General features: G+C 35.6%; 1 protein-coding gene across 1 annotated transcript in view; it reads left to right on the forward strand.

The window, feature by feature from the left end:
• The first annotated feature begins 522 nt into the window (after window positions 1–522).
• Window positions 523–20124, forward strand: part of LOC140326814 (bifunctional heparan sulfate N-deacetylase/N-sulfotransferase 3-like) — a 108489-nt gene continuing 88887 nt past the window's right edge. Inside the window, exon 1 of the mRNA XM_072405766.1 lies at window positions 523–937. The gene's annotated coding sequence lies outside the window, so the exon portion shown is untranslated. The remainder of the gene's footprint in view (window positions 938–20124) is intronic.

Consider the following 20124-nt stretch of genomic DNA (forward strand, 5'->3'; position numbering starts at 1 on the left):
ATAAAGGGTTAAAAGAGTGACCAGGTATGGGGGGGCTTGAATCCTAGAGCCAGTAGCTCGTCTTTAATTACCTCGTCAACTAATTTTATTTAGACTTAAATGCAAAGTTTTGATTTATATTGAATGTGCTTAAATCAGTAAATTACATTTCTTCTTTACTACTGATAAAAGTAGTTGTATTGTTTTGTTCCCATGAAATTTCCTATGTACCGATCGTCTCGCAGATCTTAGATATCCAATGGAGTGAAAAGACTGACCTCAAGTTGCCCCTCTTTCGGAGAGTTGCTCATTTTTACTGACTCATTGCAGAAACATAGAGTGCAAATACTAAGCTAGACCCTAACAAAAAGCACAACTCTTTCTCCCAAGGCCCCCTGCCTTCTGGCAAGAATAGACTAGACACAAAAAAAGTGTCTGTCATTACCAGTCAGCCAAACAGAGCTGCAGTGTTGAATCCAGCAACTCCCTTCCCCCTCTGCATGGACTCTTGACAGAAGGAGGAGAGAGCAGCAGAGGAGGAGAGGATGCTGAGGTACAATGAACAGACTGAAATCAGCAATAGCAGACAGTCCCCTTCTCTACTGCTCAGTCTTCCTTCTACAGTAGCTGTGAGCTGTTTTGTGTGCATGAGCCTGTTTAACGTTTTCTTTTCTTTCCTCCCATTTTCATGAATTATTTATTTCATTGTCATTCTGCACATTGCCACCTTGCCCATTAAAGTACCAGGAAGGCAGTGATAGAGTATAGGTATGGGTCAGGTAGCATTTGCACTGCCCCTCCCAACTCTTTTTAGCAGGCGCTGACCCTGGTGCTGACTGGAAGACCTTGTAAGTTGGACCGTCCCAGTGAAGATTGAAAAGAGCCAACGCATCTCCGCAAACGTACATCATCACCGACACAAGTGCAAGTTTGACATGTTGACCCAGAGAATTTCCAGGTATTGCCTACACTAATATTGCAGTTTGTCTCCCCCACCTGAATGTTCTAACAGCTTAATAGAAAGAAAGTTTTATGACAGCTTGTTTTCTTGTTGCTTACATGCTATCTTTAACCTCTTTGGGATATATTTAGCAGATATTAAAGGCAATTATTAAAAAAAAAAAATTTCCCTGTTTGACATATTGAATGAAATAATATTTCTCAATCATGGCTTATATATATATATATATATATATATATATATATATATATATAATATTATGTCCCGTATACATTGTTTCAAAAATATTCATTTAATGAACTATGTTCTTTATACTTTGATTAAATAATTCATAAAGTGTTATTGACATAATTGCTAAATAAAAGATTCCATCTTGTAGATATGATACATATATAAAGAATATTTATATTTGTATGGTTTGTTTTTGGATACTGAATAAGGAATGTGGTTGATTCCCAGTGGTATAGGCATGCAATAATAAGACAATAAGAAATGTGAACATTGCTTGTTGTCTTCTGTATGTCAGCATTCCCATAGCTTTTTAATGAAACAAGCTTTTACAGTCAATAGATTCATCTTAGAATTCCCTTGTGTGTATGGAGTTATTATTTTTCTATATATACATTGTTATATTTTATATATATTATGTGTAGCGTGGATGCCCTCTTGTGTTTTATGACCCATACTATTTTGATTGACTGCTCTAATAATTATTACAAAGCACATAGAATTATTCATGCAAACCAATTCAGAAACACAGTATCACAGAAAGCACTATTGAGACATCAGCCGTCATTGAATTGAAATATATATGTATGTGTTTGCACTCTCTATGTGTGCTCCTTAAAGATTACACATAAATCAGACAATTGATTTTATAGGTTCCTTTTCTAAGAAATGGAGAAAAGGATTTCAGTTGCCAAAAATCTGTCACTTGTTTTAAGAATGCTTTCTTCACTTGATAATTATAAGAGTGATTTATTGCAGGCAGAGTTCATATAGCTGTATTCTGGAGGCAATTGCACAGGATACAAAATCACTCACTGGTGTTAAAGATGATATTTCTGCCAGAACACCACATATCTGAGGAAATGAACGCTAGAAGATCAATATAAGCTAGCGGAGTGGTGTGATCATCAGAAACATTGCAATTGCTAGTAAAAAAAAAATCAATCACTGTAACAAATGTCAAAACAAACTTGTTTCCTATTTGCTTTGTGTAAATATATATATTCTGTTAAGAGCCATATTTGAAATACAAAGAACATGGTAAAGAAATAAGCGATAAATAAGATTTTTACAAAGTTTGTGATCTGGTTGATAGATAGGTAGTAGGTGTTGAGTAGTTTAACGCAGCCAAATTGGTAGATAAGTTGAGCCGCTGGTTCATGCTTGTCATTTGTCAGATGTAGTGGTATAAATCCACAAGAGGTTGTTAGAATCCAATTTGTGACTCAGAATGCAGCTGTAAATACTAGTTGGGCTGCCTTGAGATTTATCAGTGTTTCTCAGTGAGTAGATTCTTGTCAAAAGCTGTGATGTATAGACAAGGTAAATTCATTGATAAGCAAAGTGACACCCTTGTTCCTTGTAGATGTAGGCAACAAACAAGATCTTACAGTTGTGCAATGTAACAGAAGAGTAACATATGTGACATCTAGTAATAAATTATGTGCTAAAAAAAAGTCAGAAGCATGACATACATATTTAGTTTGTTTGCATATTTACTTATTCAGCAATAACAAACACATAATAGGAGCATTGCAGATTCGCCCATTTTATTATTGTTCTACATATCTTAAAATTATCTGTATTTGGTAAATGTAGCTAAAAATGAGTTTCATTTTCCACCATCTAAAAATGAGTTTGATTTTTACCATCTCTAAAAACGGAATATTTACACCATTGCTCTCTTATACTCTCAGTTTGTTGTGATGTGGAGTTTTGGGGTTATAGTTGAACCAACATGTAAGGATAAGTCAATGTAACGGGAACAGAGGCTATAGGGAGCCTTTACAACTACCATATCAATCTATAGAAAGGCCTACAATAAATGAAACCTGGTATATTTATCAACCCACATTTTAGTTCTGGGTGGCATTAGTAATTTGCCCAAGAGCACAAATATAGGGTATTACATACCAGCTACACCCAATCTTGTCAACTCTGCCTGTGCTATTCAAATGCATTAAGGTCAAACTCTCGCTGAACCGGAGGATTTCCAGCACTGCATCATGCATACCTGGAAATCCTCTGCGATCCCCAGGGCACTAGAGGTTAATTCATCTTTAGTGCCCCGGGGATCGCACACTCTTCCCAAAGAATGCAGCCACAGCTGCAATCATTGAGAAGATACCCAGCATGGGAGAACCTCCTGACATTGTAATATAAGTATCTCTTACAAATGATACATACCGTTCTGTAACAAATGTATCATTTGTAAGAGATACTTATATTACAATGTCAAGAGGTTCTCCTTTGCCGGGCATCTTCTCAATGATTGCAGCTGTGGCTGCATTCATTGAGAAGAGTGTGCGATCCCCAGGGCACTAAAGGTTACTTAACCTCTAGTGCCCTGGGGATCCTAAACAGGTGGATTCCCAGGGCTAAATGCATCTTTAGGAATCCTCCTGTTTTAATTTTCTTCTCCGATGGTTTCGCTAAATCGCTTTGCCGAAATTTCGCAGAACCATTGGAAGTTTGAGGAAATTTTGGCGAGAATGCCGGAGGCTTTCTCACTCATCCCTACTTACCACTTACTTTCCAAAAACATACCACTAAGTTAAATGGCTCCCACCTAAACTGTGTAAATTCAAAGCAAGGATCAGCATTAAGGGGTAAATGTCCCCTGCAAAATACTGTAGAATATGGAGACAGTGTTATGAAATCCTTCCAAAGCAGGTACATAGTATGGTTAAATCTTTGGTAACAATAGTAGTTTTTTTCCTTCTATAGTAAATCTCAGACCATTGCAAAGGATTTATTACATTTGTACTTTTGAAATGGATCTGTTTTGTTGTGAAGCCACCTTTGGCAATTCCAACTGGTTCTATATTTCTTTTTTAATAAGCAGAAAAGTAAAAGTGAGGAAGCCTCGATATACCTACATATAATTCCCTGTGTTGTGACAAATAGATTATTATGGGAGAACCTGGGTGATCCAGCAAACCTGGAATAGATTTGATCCAGGATCGAAAACATTTGCCAGCTAAGAAGTGCATTTCAGGTTTGCTGGATCACCCATGCTAGTCTACTTATTGACTTATCAGGCTTATTGACTTAACAGTATACATTTTTAATAGAAGTTAGTTCAGTAACAGAGTGCTTGCTGGCAAAAACGTTCCTTGCAAAGTAAATATTATATATATATATATATATATACAACAATATACAGTAATACAGATTCATTACTCTGTTCTCCAAGGCAGCTAAGTCCATGTTGATGAATGGTACTGTCAAAAATTGGAACAGGTACACCACCACTCAGCTACAAAAGCTTCTTTCTGACAACCTTGGGTTAACTCAATACACTCCACTGTGGCCACTGAACTTCACTCTGGTCCAACTCACTCACCCTAAAAATAATCTCCATGATATGCCATACAACAATTCAAATGGTTGAACCAAAATAAGAATGCCTCTTTTTCAAGGCTGTGTTTTGCCATGTACCCAAAATTGCAAATATAATCTATAGTCATGGGGATTGCAGTATTAAAACATTATCCAATTTAAGGTCACATTTTCATTCATTTTTTGATGTTCAGAAGTCAACTTGGTATGGTATAAGGCTATACACTATCTAATAAAAATAAACATGACTGTTGGAAGTCATCAATATAACATAGTTAATAAGGTTAAAAAAGTATGATGTCTATCATGTTTGGCTTATTGGTATTGTATAACTGATTTTTTTTGTGACCAATAACTAATTAGGTTTCATATTAATGTAGAAAGGAAATAGAGATTTTACAGTATGTGTTGTGGTAGCATCCACCAGTTAAGTTAGCTAGAATATCTCAGTGCCTCTTAGTGGCATACAGTTTGTTTAAAGAAGGGTAAATGTATCATCAACCATAACCTGTCAACCTAACAATGTAGAGCCACCCTAATAGTGGTCAAGTAAGTCCCGATACCAGTCCAAATTAGCTTTACCCCAAAAATGCACATTAACAATAGGGAAGCACCCGTTTTTTTGTCCTTGTTCTTCTTTTTTTATATAAATGAGGTATTTACCATTCTTTCTGGTTAGCAGTACAGGCATTAGCTGCTGCAGCCTACTGTGTGAGTTAGGAGGTTAGCAAGAACTCTGCCTGGGCTTACAGCACAATACTTGCAGTAATTGAGTTCATAAATTATTATATATATTAGGTTTGTAAGCACATTGTCAAGGTAAATATTGATGAGCACTCCTATTGGTTGGTGATTGTTATGGAGCAGAAGCACCCCTATGATCACCTTTGTTCATCCGGGACCAATAAAGTTCTGATCCTGACATAGTTTCATGTTGTTTCTATTTGCCACGGTTTACTTCTTTATAACTGTATTGTCTTTTATTGTTAATAGAATTTATCTGCTAAAACTACTAGTATACAATAAAAACTATGTATTCCTCTTGGACTATTACTCACATGTAGCACATTTCAAGTGATAATATACAGCCACAATAGTAGTCATAACCGAGGTTTAATGGGCTTCTCTGAAAATTCATTGTTAATTAGCACATTACGCCTTATTTACCTCCAGGGCTCAAGAAGAGCAATGTGCTGACACTGTCCTCTTGACACATCCATTCCAGTCTCATTTGTCTTAAATCTGAAGTAAACCCTTAAGAAAACTGAGCAATTCAAAATATGCAAAATATAAAGAAAATATACCTAATACTTAGCTAATATTAACACTTGACTTTCACCATTAACTGATGGTAAACAATTACTGTAATTAAAAACACATGTATATGTGTTTCTGGTTCTTTCAAGTGGTTCTGTGCCCTCTGCATTCTTTCTGTGATTTGTAATTATCCTTCCCAGTCCTTATTTTGGTACCATAGAATTATAGGCTTTTATATTGTGAAGTTAGGAGACTAGGTGGGTCTAAGTATTATGGCAAAAGAAAACTGGGCAGGGCTGACAACACTCAGTCTACAAAAGACGCTGTGTGTTGTCAGCCTACAACAGCAATTATAAGCTGAGTGCATTTTTGTAATATAAACAGGTAAAATAAAATCATAAAAAGAAGAACAAGAGGGAGAGGTAAGTAATTCCAATCTGGCTCTCAGCATTAGTGTCAATGGACAGTTGTTTCATTGCTTTTGTAAATATTGGTCACAGTGCTGGCAGTTTTTTAGGGATGGGGGGACTTACTAGGGTTAAAAGTTGATGAGGGATTTCTGTTATGTATTGAAAATTTCTAGATTGGGAGGAGTGGAGGGATAAAAATTACTGCTTTGAGTGGAATATGTATCCAATAGTATATCTAATGATAACGAGGATGGCAATCATTGGTCATTATATAAGTATACTTGTGATTTACTTAACTTTATAATCTTTGTACATTACATATGTATCACCATAAATTTTTACCTTAAAATGTTTTTCTCAGTGTGATGGCTCAGGTGTAGTTTATGATGATAGGCAGAGTTTAAAGCACTAGATTTTCTATGTTTATAGCCTCCAAATGTGTGAATCTAGCCCCATACCTTCCATATTACCTTCTGACCATTGCAGGCATCCAATAAAAAGAAGTATACATAACTTTTAATTAACTTTTATTGTTTAATATTATTCTTAAACTCTTCCGACACTCCCACCCTGTTACAGGGTTCACCTAGTACCTTAATTTATTTATACTCAATTTTACCTTCTGCAACATAGAGCAGTCAGGCTTGTCATAATGAATGTTGCTGGAGAAAGAATGTAAAAATGTGTCCAGGTAGTACATCTTTTATGCTTTGTTTTTATATTTTGTTGCATATAGTAAACTAATAACATAAATTATTAGCATTTAGAATAGAATTTCTAAATAGTATCAGAGTACTTTAACATTTTCCAATTTAGGATGACAAAATATTGTATTTACTTGTAAACTCTAATAGTAGCAGACATGAGATTTGAACCATGTCAAAACACAGGTTGTAACAATTTTCCTAAAGAGTTGGGAAAAAACATGAATTGTAGTACTTGGCAGCTTTTTTGTGAAAATTGTTTTGTAAAATTACGTTTAAATAGATGGGATTCCTTTTCCAGATTAACTGTAGGAAAACTTGAACAAGGCATTTTAGCGAAATTCCATCAAAAGCTTGTCTTCTGCCAAATAGGGTCCATATCTAAAACAAATAAAAATAAAATCCAATGAGATAAATTCTTGTAACGAATTCATGACGTCTTTTACCCCTTTACAGGACCGGCAATGTTTTGGTTTTAGCAATGTGTTCATTTTTTACCAAGTAACATTTGTAGCCTGTCCTAAAACACCTTGCATCTCTTAAGGGGATGCATAAAGTCCCCATGCAATAGCACATTTAAATGTGTAAATATGTATAAATGAAAAAAATAGTCCAATCATTCTACAGATTCTAATGTTAATGTTGTTGCAGGTTTTCAATATAAGGCCTTTTTGAGTTGTCTATTCACTGAATCCTGAACATAATTTAAAATGCCCATTACATTGGTAGTCAGCAGAAAAGGGCCCTTTTACATAGCTGGTCAGTAGTGAAGGGACTTTAAAGTCAGTGACAAAATCAATACCGTTGGTAAGCTCATTAACATATTGCATGTAGATTGCATGTATCGGTCTTCTAGCTGATGGTGTCTGAATCTACCGCTAAAGACATTAATAGTTGAGTTTTCTTCCAAGCACTGTCCATGTCCATATTGCTGAGGACATACTACATTGCTTTTTCATTCATTTGTTATGATGTCATTTTATAGTGGACATTTTGGTCTGTTTTCAGACAATTTATTTGAATGAGCTGCCTAATAGTAAAGTGGGAGCCCAGCCTAACTGGTAAATATCCAACCTCTTAAAGGCAATTCTGTTTTAGTCCCTTTTTTAGATTAGGATCCCTGGAAGGCACAACTTTTTTACTTGTGACTAAATTCATAAGCAGTTTTTAATATGGTAACAGTGAAGCTGATTTACAAAAAATGAGTGAACCTCCACTCGATGATGAATGATTCCAGTGAATCTTAACTCCTGGCCATGTATACATGTCAGATAGATCTCTAACAACAACTTTCATTCACCCAAAAGTTCTAGCCAGCAACATTTTTAATAGAATAGATTAAAAAACTATAAATGCAGAATTATAGCAGTCGTTATACAGTATATTTTATCAATACTGATTTTTTTGGGAAAAAATAGAAAGAAACATAAGGATGAGAAGTACATTTGTGAAGAACATTTGGCCATGCACTTTGTTATTTGTATCTGCTATGTTATCCATCTGTGTATGGTGCCATGTGCACAGGAACTCTATTACCGGGAAAGGAAGAACCGTTCTGCAGGTCTCTCTGCCATATGTCTGTTCCCATAAAAGATGGGGATGAAGATATCCAAGTACATAAACTATTACAAAACTGGAAGCCTTTTCTTTTTTCAGGTAGGCGGCCTTAAGGTTTGGGCCTTCATCTAAACAGGAGTTATAAAAATAAATGTTTCTTATATGCGAAGGAAATAGTGCACATAACGATAGCTGCTACTGTGTTAAAAAAAAAAGTCAGCATCGTTTTAAGTGTTTATGCTTAAGTTAATAAACAAATTTGTTTTATATGCTTATTTGGTAAAGGGGAATAAAAATTAAAAAAAAATATAATAATAATATAAATTTGCCACACCATTGTTACTTCTAAGAATCAATTTGGTCTTCTGCTGTCCTTCCCTCTCTCCCTTTTCAGTTAAGAATAAAGCATTTATATAATGCATCAGCGCACATAAATGTTGCAAATACGTGCAAATCAATCTATAATCTGAAAAAGTAAAATGCAGTTTTAAATGTGTTGTGAAATGCAATGTAAAACTTACCATACATTGAAAAGGGTTTATGAAACAGAAGCATCTTCATCTTGCTGAATGATCAGAGAGAAAGGTATGAAAATATTTGAATTTATTCTGGTAGAAGTGACCCATGTCCTAAATGAATCAACTATGAGTGTAAACATTATAATGCAATGTGTAATTTTTTTAATAAAAAAATATAACTGTAATTGAATTTACTGTCTGGCTGGCATATTAATTATTCAGAAAATCCCAGAAAATGTTTTCTTTTTATTAAAATTTATAAAAAAAACAGTGAAAGGGAAAATTGGAAAGTTGATCTGCCAATGTGACTTATTCATTTGCTACTTATGTTGCTATTGCAACTTACCTAACATATTTGCATTTGGTTTAGCATATTTGCTACTGATCATTTATGGTCCTTTTTGTTTCATATTCCATTTTTGAATTGATTTTAAATTCAAAAACAATATAGTGGCAGACAGAAGACCACTAAAAGGTGCATCCTGATTCATAAGATTCACACAAAAAGTTGAACTAGTGTAAAAAATAATATGTACGCAACTTTCCCCCAACAATTATTTTCTAAAGTAGGGCCCCATGTCAGCCCTGCACATGGCCCCACTGTTGGCTGCTTCTACCACTGGATGCAACTCCACCACAACTGCATGCAAACAAATGCAGAAAATGGTTTTCCAGCCACTCACTGGAGCATTGTTGAACCTGCACTACTCTGCGGTCAAATGCAGGTCTGAAATGACCCTTTATGAGATATCAGATTGGCCACTCTCAGACTCCATGAGCTAAATCTTGCTGTTATATTTTATTAGCAGTTGAATAGGAAAGCTGAGAATTTAAAGTAACTATCAGGCCCTCTTTAAAGAGGAGCTGTACTTAAGGAGGCTGATTTACTAATTTGTTTGAAGACGTTCATACAATACATTGTGTTAATATATGCCTTACATATCCCATCATTTGCAAATCAAATACTGCAAGTAAACAAGAAATTATTTTCACATGATTAGGCAATTGAAGTGATTATTCACACATTTTAATAAATTAAACATTCCCAAATCATTTAGTCGAATGAAGGATTAGCTTTGAAAATATAACATTTATTTGTTTAACAGAATCCTTAGCACCCTTTAATGTGACAAATCGGTAAAAATTGCACCTTTAGCATGTCATTCTTAAGTAGAAACAGAGGAGCACTTCCACCGTTCCAGCGCTTAGGCACCTTTTGTCCAGGTGGCAAAAACCTATCAGCAATGTAACACTCTGCCCACTACTGCTTCTCATTACTGGCTTACAGTATTAATGTCATCAAAAGGCAGCACCTTGGAACATGAAGTACTGGTTCTCATAGAAAAAAGTTGGTCTAAATAAAGGAACAGCTATACAAAGCTACTAAAATTGGCTTATTATTAACAGCAAATGTGTCTCAGACTGTTTAAAGGAAACATTGCCTTAGTTTAGGTCCACTTTAATTAAATCCTACACACTTTAAAGCAGTGCTCCACAACCAGGATTCCATGGAAATTTAGGATTCTTCCAGAGGTTGCCGGGGGTTCCTTGATCAATGACACTGATGATCTTTTTGGTATCTGTAAGGGTGACATTCTTCCCACTGGAAAGTAATGTAAGAAGCATTCCTTCTATTGATCATCTGTTAGGAGATGCTTATATGTCTAGGGATCCCGAGCTGTGCACCATCGCAGTATAAAACTCTGTTTATTCTATCCAACAATTTGCTGCAGCAAGGGGAACTAAGAAATGGCAGCAGCTTCTGCTTCCCTTTAGCAGTGCAGCCTGATGTATTTTATCGGCATCCCCAGCACCCACTGTGAGGCTGTGCACAGGTGCAGGGGATTTTTAAAAGGCAGATTAGTTCCTGTTCCTATCCTGCTCTGCCATTGGCTGCTGGGACTTTAAAGCCTCTCAGCTCACAGTGTCTGTTGTAGCGTTTAGCTGGGCTAATCTGTGCTGGAGTTTCATGTTATTTACTGTTGCCGACCGTGCCTTTTCTTGACCTATTGTTTGTACACATCCTGGACTGACCTTTTGCCTGTGACCCCAACTCTGCTTGTGTGTTGCCCTTGTGTACTTCTTCTGGTGGACAGATTATCGGTGTATGACCTCTGGCTTTGTATTCTGGACTTGTCTTTGATGGACTCATATATGTGGGCTCCTGGCACCATCCCTTGTGAAATTAGTCCTGGGGGCAAACTAGTCTCCTGAGGCTGAGAGAGGGCTTGCTATAGGTGAGGAGGAGTGCGGTGTTAGTTTAAGGGACTGGTGTCTGTTGAGTACTGTTGCTGGACCAAGGCCTTACACTACCATGCCAATGTTTTGTGAGTTATGTATATAGTAATTATAGCAGGGGTTTCCAGAGGACCTGACATTTATTTCAAGGGTTCTTCTATGATAGGAAGGTTTCAAAAAAGCTGTGTGTTAGTCTTCCTGCTGAATGCCACTGTGCCCTGCAGTGATAGAGCAGAAGACAAGAGGAACCGCTGTACCTAGTGGGGACTTTGTATCTAATACATCCAGAATTATTCAGTATCAGATATATCCATAAATCTTATGTTAAGATTTGAATATATTAAAGTTATTAAACCTCTTTAACAGGCTGCTAGTAATTTATTAGTTCATTATGTAATATTTTTATAATTCATTGCAGCAACAGGGTAACTAATGGTGTAAACTATTTTTTAGCACTTTTTTGTCTACCTGTTAACAAAAAATATGGGCAACATTTGGGCACCAAATTATTTTTTTTGTTAAAAAAGCGTAAGAATCACCTCATTAAAGTAACTTTGCCTCTGAGCAAAAAAAGAGGTTAACAAGACAACATATAAATATGAAAAGGTTTTACCTAAATTCACCTAATTTTATTACATAAAATGTATTTGATATCTATACAAAGTAAAGTCCTGCAAGTGGATGACAAAGTATAACAAATAAAATAAAAACACATCAGTTGCCACTCACAGAAGTGAACTAAGCATTATTCAGTTCACCACAAGTTCACAGAATGAAAGACAATGCACTTGAAAAATGATTCCTGGAATGGCAGAAATGATCAACTATCTGTCAGGAGAATACACGAGGAAAATATTACCCATAATAAACATGGTAAATCTTGAGCTATGGGATTCCACTTAATAATAATCTTCGGGATATGGAAGCCAACTCACAAAGATTGTGGAGTCTAATGTCAATGGAGTTAAAGCTATGAATGTAATTTCAAAACAGAAAAAATATTATAGACAGCTCAGCTACATGTATAGTGAATACCAGACCCCTATTTTACTCAGGTGAGGCTTTAATACTCGCAAAAAAATGTATTTGTGGCAATATAGAGTAACTGGTACTGCAGAATAGCATCCAATAGCAATTACCTGTATTTGCCTACTACTATTCTCTATAATTGTTCCAGTGTAAAACTATAACACTTAGGGCTCTTTTTTTTTAAAACAGGGAATCTGTCATTCCCTCAAACATCCCCTGGTGGGAATTTTCCATGTCTATGTGTTTCAATGGCAGTAATTTATTCCCATCAGAGAATGTTTGAGGCAATGTCAGATTCCCTGTTTTAAAAATAGAGTCCTTAGTGTAACTCAGAGAATAAAGAATTGCTATCAGGTAGGGTTTTTGGTGGCAGACATTTGTGTTGGAACATCCAAAGTCTCTGTCAACAGAAAAGCCTCTTGTTCCTGTTCCTAGTAGTGTACATGTATGGTATAGTGTAGACTGATGGCCTATTCTAGCCCCCGTATGATGCCAAGAATAGAGCCAAGTGCCAGGGATAATGTAATGCCTTTGGGTAGATGAGAAGCATGGTGGTTAAGTAGATGGTGGTAACTGGAGAGGGAGAGCTCATTCTAAAGGTTGCCAACATGAGTTTCCTGCAAGCAAGCTGTACTGAATGGCACTTAGTTGAGTTTGCTTATCATTATTGGCAATTGACAAGTATTCCACCCTCCTCAACCACCTAGATGGCTTAGGTTTCACTACAGGTCAAATCTTGGAAAAGGGTGGCAATGCTCAAAAACTTGCAACATTCAACTTGTGTTCAATACGCAAATATGTTTAATACACATATACATTTCCATATAAATTGCCAATTCACAATTTATTTAGCCACTTGGAACTGATACTTATGCAATCAATACATTTCATGCACACAGTGACTGCAGAATCTCCTACATAACTGATTGCATAACCAAGAGGTTTTCTTAAAAGAGAGAACAGCAAACCCTCTCCAGGTTCACCATGGCTGTTTGCTGTGTGCACTAAGCATGCTATTTCTATGTTTACCACTAACCTGAATCAAACAAAAAATGCATATAAATGTTATCTATGCGTGTTGTATTTATATAAGAAAGTCATTAGAAGTTGTACTCAGTACACCAACTCACATGTGGGCTTGTTCTTTGAGATGTGCAATAAAATGCTATCTGCACTGATAACATATTTCTTTTTTGTTGTTTTTTTTTACATGTCTTATTTTGCGATGTATCTATCCCATATAAAGCATTTACTAAATACAGTTAAACAAAATCATCTTTTTAGCCTTCAATGTTATCGGTGCCACATTTGATTTTTTTTTTTTTTTTTTTGCACACATTAAAAAATTAATCTACACAGTGGGCAATAAAAAAGTGGTTGTAAGCGATTTATCAGTGAGGATCGTGTTGAGCATTTCATTGGTTGCTGGTCATCAGGGGTTAGGGCCACACATGGCACTGCCCGCCAACAAATCAGTTGCCTCTTTATAAGGACTCTCTTTGATTGGTAGTGTCAGAGGTTACGGTATACTAGTAAGAACATACACAGTTAGCAGAAACAAATTTAGGGGGTCTAAAATGTAGTTTATAGCAGGCATGGTAAACTTTCTTTTGGCCAAGGTGGTTGGCTAGAGATGGCATCATTAGTCTGATTAAAACAAGTTCCAAGGCCAGACTGCAATCCTTGAAGTTAGCCAAACCCAGAATGAATTGTACCCGGGCACATTTGCCCATCTTAGATTTTGGACTGCCCACATTTCCGACTATAGTGTAGAAGAAGTAACTGTAACTTTTCAGTTCAGATAGTGAATTTTCTTCTAGGATGAAATCTGCTCATGAATTATTTGACCTTTGCAAAGTCTGTCTGTGCCCCTGCTTGAAAGATTCAGTTTCTTTTTTTGTGTCTTAATGAGCATGGTCACCGTGACTGAAATTTTGACTTTTTATCAATAAAGGAATAAGGGAGAACTGTTCAAACAGAATCATTTGTTCTAAATATCTGAAAACTGTAAAAGTTTCTCTTTAAATAGATTTCCTTTCACTTCCTAATGGGTCAACAGAACATGCAATACACTGGGGTTTTTAATGATTCACTACATGGCATAAAATAAATTTGGTTATTTGGTAGGGAAACTATGTAGAACTTTGGATAACTTATCATTGTATGTGTGTTCCATTGTATTGTGGCATCTAGACGATTTACAATGATGGGTTTGTTAGAATATTCAGACATTTAAAAATATAGACTGCCAAAGCAAGACTGTTCCTTTTCGAGAACTGACCATCAATTATATATTCTTTATATAACCTACCACCACGATTAAAAAAATCTCTTATTCTTCATGCAAATTGGGTGCTATTTTAGCCATTCTTTCAAATTCTAAAGTAATAATAAAGAGAACATTTACGTTTAGGTGAATACAGAGCAATTTTGGCTTTGTCAGTTCAGTGTGCAATTATAAGCAGGAAAAAAGTGAGGACAAAATGCTTGAAATGAAAGCTATAATGTTCTTAAAGTGTGATCATTAGAACTACTACCTTTACTACATCAATAAAATCCACCATGCATTAATATTGCTGCCTTGTCATGTGTGAAATCCTATTTACATGTGTCATACTTTTCACTAAGCCAGCAACAGTTTGAATCACAAAGCATGCTGTGCCTGGAGCAGCGCATGTGTAGCCCTCAATAAATTGGCTGTCATGAGGCAGAATTAATCATTATATTATACAACCTGTTCTGCTGCTACATTACAGCAGTGAAATAATTGTCCTTTTGATGGTTCCATTCTTCCATTTTTTTTGCAATGTGCTAGCAGAATGTACTGTGTCCGTAAAATCTTGCAAATATTTTTTTGCATTATGAACAATTTTTTTTAGTTATATTTAAAAACAATAATTTAAAAATACTTAACATAAAAACAAAAAATAAATAAAAAACACTAAATGAACAATGTAAGACACATTTCCAGTTAAGCAAATGCATAAAGTGTCACATACATTATGTAATCATTTGCATCTCAAAACCCACAGTTTTTAGCAGGGACTTTATTTTATTACTGTATTTTCAAGCCATAGTAAGTGAAAGAATGATATGATTTGTATCTTGTAAAAAAGCTAATGTTGAACAAAATTAGTTCTTCAATGTATAAAATGTTTTTTACAGTGATGTATTTTTTAATTCATTTGTTTTAAAATTATTGTTTTCACATTCTACTAACTGGTTCTTAGCAGTTCAAAAAGCACTGTATAATTATTTCAGGACCAATAGTAACATGTTTTGTTTTCATTTTCATAAAAACTCTATTTTGTAATAATATGTATTTTTTTTTGGCTTTTATTAGTATTTATTTATTATAGTGTCAAGTTTTATGTGATAGTCGGTTGTCTTACATGCTGAGCTGTGGCATGGCAATTTGTGTTAAAAAGTTGGTATTTTAATAACTATTTTTTATAAAAGTGGTAACAAACTGGACCTTTTTGAACTGTTTATTTAGCTGCTTTGTCATTTCATTTATTTCACAATTCCCCCACAATATAGCCAGATAATTAAACCCTAATTTTAGCTCCCCTAACTTGCTGGCTGGACTTAAATCATTAAGGGATATCCTACTGGTATATGCCAGTACTTTGAAAAGTAGGGTTCATAAATGTATTAAATAATAATACAGTTTATTAAATTTACCTAAAGATTTAGCAAAACGCCTTAGCACCCATTTTGAAGGAGATCAGTGCATGGGATCACATGCGCCCATGCTGAATAATAAGTGCAAGCATATACTCAAAAAGCAAATCACATGCTACTTGCTTGAATGATCACTGCTACAGCCAACTGCAGTCATCGTTCTGTAAAACTAGGTAATAAAAAAACTCACAAACCCATTATGAGATATACATAGATGGCCAGGAAGGTTAGTATACAATTTCATTTTATGCAGGTGTGGGCATGGTGTAAAATGTTTTAGTATGTCAAAGGGTCGCTTAAAAAATTTACTACAACTAGTAATAACAGTAATTGAAAATAAGCAGGGCAAACATGCATAGTGTTCCATATTACTGTCATCTTTTCTGTTCTAAATAACACTTCATATATTAAGACAACAGGTTTATACATAGAGGCAAAATATGAGCAAACAGCTGCAACAGCTTTAGTTGTTAATTTGTCTGCCAAAAGTGCAACAAGCATTCACAACAGGAACAACATGGAATCAACTTGTGTGATTCACAGAATACAAATAGTCATGGACTCACTCAACCCTTTCGCTGCTGAAGAAATTTTACTTTTTTCGCTCACAGATGTTAACATGCACATTGTTGATCTAAATATAACTTTTTAAAATAAAATGATAAGTTTCAATGTTTTATGTTATATTTGTGCTTCTGTGCTATACGAATACTGGCCCTAGATATATTGCTGTGTCTCTGCCATGCATGTGTCCAAAAGATTTTATTAGTATATGTTATAAGCTGTACCCCCTTGCATTGTCCCGAACGTTACTTTAAAAATAAAACCACATATTCCCCAAACCTTCTTTCTATGCACCAAATTAAGGGACTAGAGCAACATCACAGTCACCAAGTTGGATATTCACCAGTAAGGCTGATCTCACTTGCAACCCTTCATAAAATGCTCACTCTCCAGTCTCCAAGTACCTAAAAATATACTAGCATTGTGGTGGGTTGCATTAATATATGTGCATGAATGCATTTTTTTACACTAGCCCTTTCCAATAGATGGACTGGCAACTCACCAAAACTTCCAAGAAATATAACAATCAAAATGCAGTCGAGCATTACAGTGCATTGTTGTGCTTTACAAAAGAACCCCTTTGCAGCGCAAAGTGCTAACACACTTAAAAAAAAACTAGCACAATAAAAATGACTTATTTTTACTTCTGCAGAATTTCCAATCCCTCCACATCTGAACTCAATTTGGTCCTTCACCACCCTGGAATCCTTCTTTATCCTAGCTCAGAGGAAGTGCTGAATGCTGCCATCTTATTCTGTCTACTTCACCCGATCTCACACTGCTCAGGCGCCAGATTGGGTGACGTATCCTCCTGTAAATTAAAAAATAAATTTGCCAACCACATTGTTGTAGGGAAAAGTTACTTCTGAACATGCCTGAGATTGGGCATGCGCAGAAAGAGCAGCTCAAAGCCTCCTGGGATACAGGATATAGGTATTCTATGAGGCTCTGCACTTCTATTAAGTCTTTATCATCGCTGTGGTAAAGATAAAAGGGTGGGGGTTCCCCCCTTTTTTTAAAAAAAAACTTAGGGGAACAAAAAAGATTACTTTTACTTAGTATATACAATAAAAATTTGGTGATAGGTCTGCTTTCCGATGCCATAAAGTGAATTGTGGAACATGTTTAGGTTTCACATCTGGCTATGTTTCTTTCATGTTTGAGGCAATTGCAGTAAAAGGAAATTTCCTGCCACATTTATGTCTTTATTTAGTTCCTCTTCACCAAGTGTTCAAGTAGTGGAAAGGTACATGACATCTACCTGAATGAACCTGATCATAACATGCTTAACATCATAATGCTGCTGATCAGAACCACATTTTACAAATAGCAGTAGCTCCGCTCCGCACATTATGACTTATCTTATTGTATGCCGATTATGCAATTAGGGAATTTCACTATGCATTAGTAGCATTCACAGCTTGTATGCGTAACTAAAACACATTTTTTATCTTGATTGTGTATAGTGAATAACAAATCAGGAAATTTGCAAATACCTTATTTTTCTGTTACCGCTTTCCAGTTCCAATGGGGATTATAGATGAGTGCCAAATTACTGAATTATACAATTTTCAAACATAATAAAATGCAAATATTATTTATTTTAATCAATTTTTCCCATTATCATTTTTTTCACAAAAATTGTCAGGAGTATGAAGAAAAAGAAAAATAATACCATATGTAGCAATAAAAACTGTATTAAACAGTAAAACTTATGAAAATTGTACACAAAACAATGGTAAGATTTGGTAAGAAATAGTTTACCCATATCTCTATCTATTGTGACTACAAAGATATTGCGTATCACCATGTATACAAAAGATTTAAAAGTTGACTTCATCTCTATACACTTGCCTAAAATAATGATAGGATGAGCCTGATTGTTCACATTCTTAGGTGAGCTCTCTTTCATCTGTTTAATAGTAAGATATAGTCTGCACTTTTAGACTTGCTTAAAAAAAACTATATTAATTTTAAAGCACAGGGAAACTTAAACACTAACTCTACATTAAAATAAACCTGTTTATAATCTTTGTACTTCCACCTCCCTTCAGTTCAATGCAAGCATCTTCACTTGGTCCCTTTTGGTATCTTCAGCCATCTTGATCGGCTATGATAAAATTACATAACTCCTTCACATGAGCGTGGGAGTTGTGATCATTCCCATCAGCCAGCTATGCTGGTATTGTGTACATAACGTTATTATTATTATTTTATTACAATTAAACCTTTAGCAGTAGACAGTACACTGCAGGAATATAGTCTCTACCCATATAGCACAAAAAGCACTGTTTGTCTAGAACTCCCTCTGTGTTGCCAAAGGCAAAGTAATCCAGAGAATTCAGTTAACGTATTCACCTCTGCTGTCTCAGTAAAAGTATATACGTAGAATAAACAAGAACTTGATTTGGCCAACTAGTGATAGAAATTGCAATTCCCCAGAGTGCACTGATACAACCAGTCTCCATAAAACGGGTGATTATTGCAAGCTTTCTCTAGAAACATTTATACCAGGCAAAATTCTCTGCCAATATAGGGAATCCTTAATTAGTATAATTTATAATAAACTCTCATATGCCATGTAAATTTAGTGACCATTACCTCATTACTATTTCCTATTTAAAAAAAAAATGTTATTTCTCAGAACAATGATATTATTTAGAATTTATGTGACTTGACTTAATTGGCTTTTTAAATTATGACTTGGCGATTTGCACTCCTAGACAAACTGTGTATTTGCTGAGCTAGCCGTTTCCTGTTACAGTTACTGTACAAAGTGGCCACATTAGAGTGTAAAAACCTAAACATATATAAAGCAATTGCACAAAAAAAGCAAGTTCTATCCCCATAATAGGCTCCCAAGCTGTCTATTTAAAGGTAAATAAAACCTACTTAAAAATGGACTATGCATTTCCTGTAGCACACATAACATCTGGGAGCCATTAGAAACATATTATAGCAAAGCACTTTAAACTGCACCTTGTAGCAAAATGCACCTTTCATTAAAGATATATTTATTGCTACTGTAAACTGCCTTTATCTTTTGCGTTACTAAAAAAAAGAATATGAGCAGCTCATGCACACCATTAGAAGTTTTGCTTTGAAAGCAGATTTGATTTTTATGGTCGGACACACTGGGCAGCACCCCCCTGCCCCTCACAAGTAATGGTTTAGCGCTAAATATAGATCCTGCTGAATTATGTATTTCTTAAATAGGTAGTATTCTACTTATGGGGCTTTCAACATTTTAACACTCTTCATGTTAATTATCAGTCATAGCCTGAATGTGTTATAGCCTTAACACTTAACATGAGCTCATCAAACACAGTATAAGATATATATACCGTATTTTTCGGCATATAAGACACACTTTTTCTTCCCCAAAACTGGGGGGGGAAAGTGGGTGCGTCTTATACGGCGAATACAGTTTTAAAAAATAATTAAAAGAACATACCGGTACTCACCCGATCCCGCGATCCCGCGATCCGGCACGCTTCTCCTCTTCTCTCTTCTCCTCCTGGCTGCAGCGCGTGTCTCCTCCTTCCTTCAGAGCCGAGCGAGGAGAACACGCGCCCCCGCGATCCCGGAAGCATGCTGATCTCTGCCCTAGCGGAGTTCCCCCGGCGGAGAGAAACGCACGGTAACTGTAAGTG

The sequence above is a fragment of the Pyxicephalus adspersus genome, chromosome 3, assembly GCF_032062135.1.
Source record: "Pyxicephalus adspersus chromosome 3, UCB_Pads_2.0, whole genome shotgun sequence".
Classification (NCBI taxonomy): domain Eukaryota; kingdom Metazoa; phylum Chordata; class Amphibia; order Anura; family Pyxicephalidae; genus Pyxicephalus; species Pyxicephalus adspersus.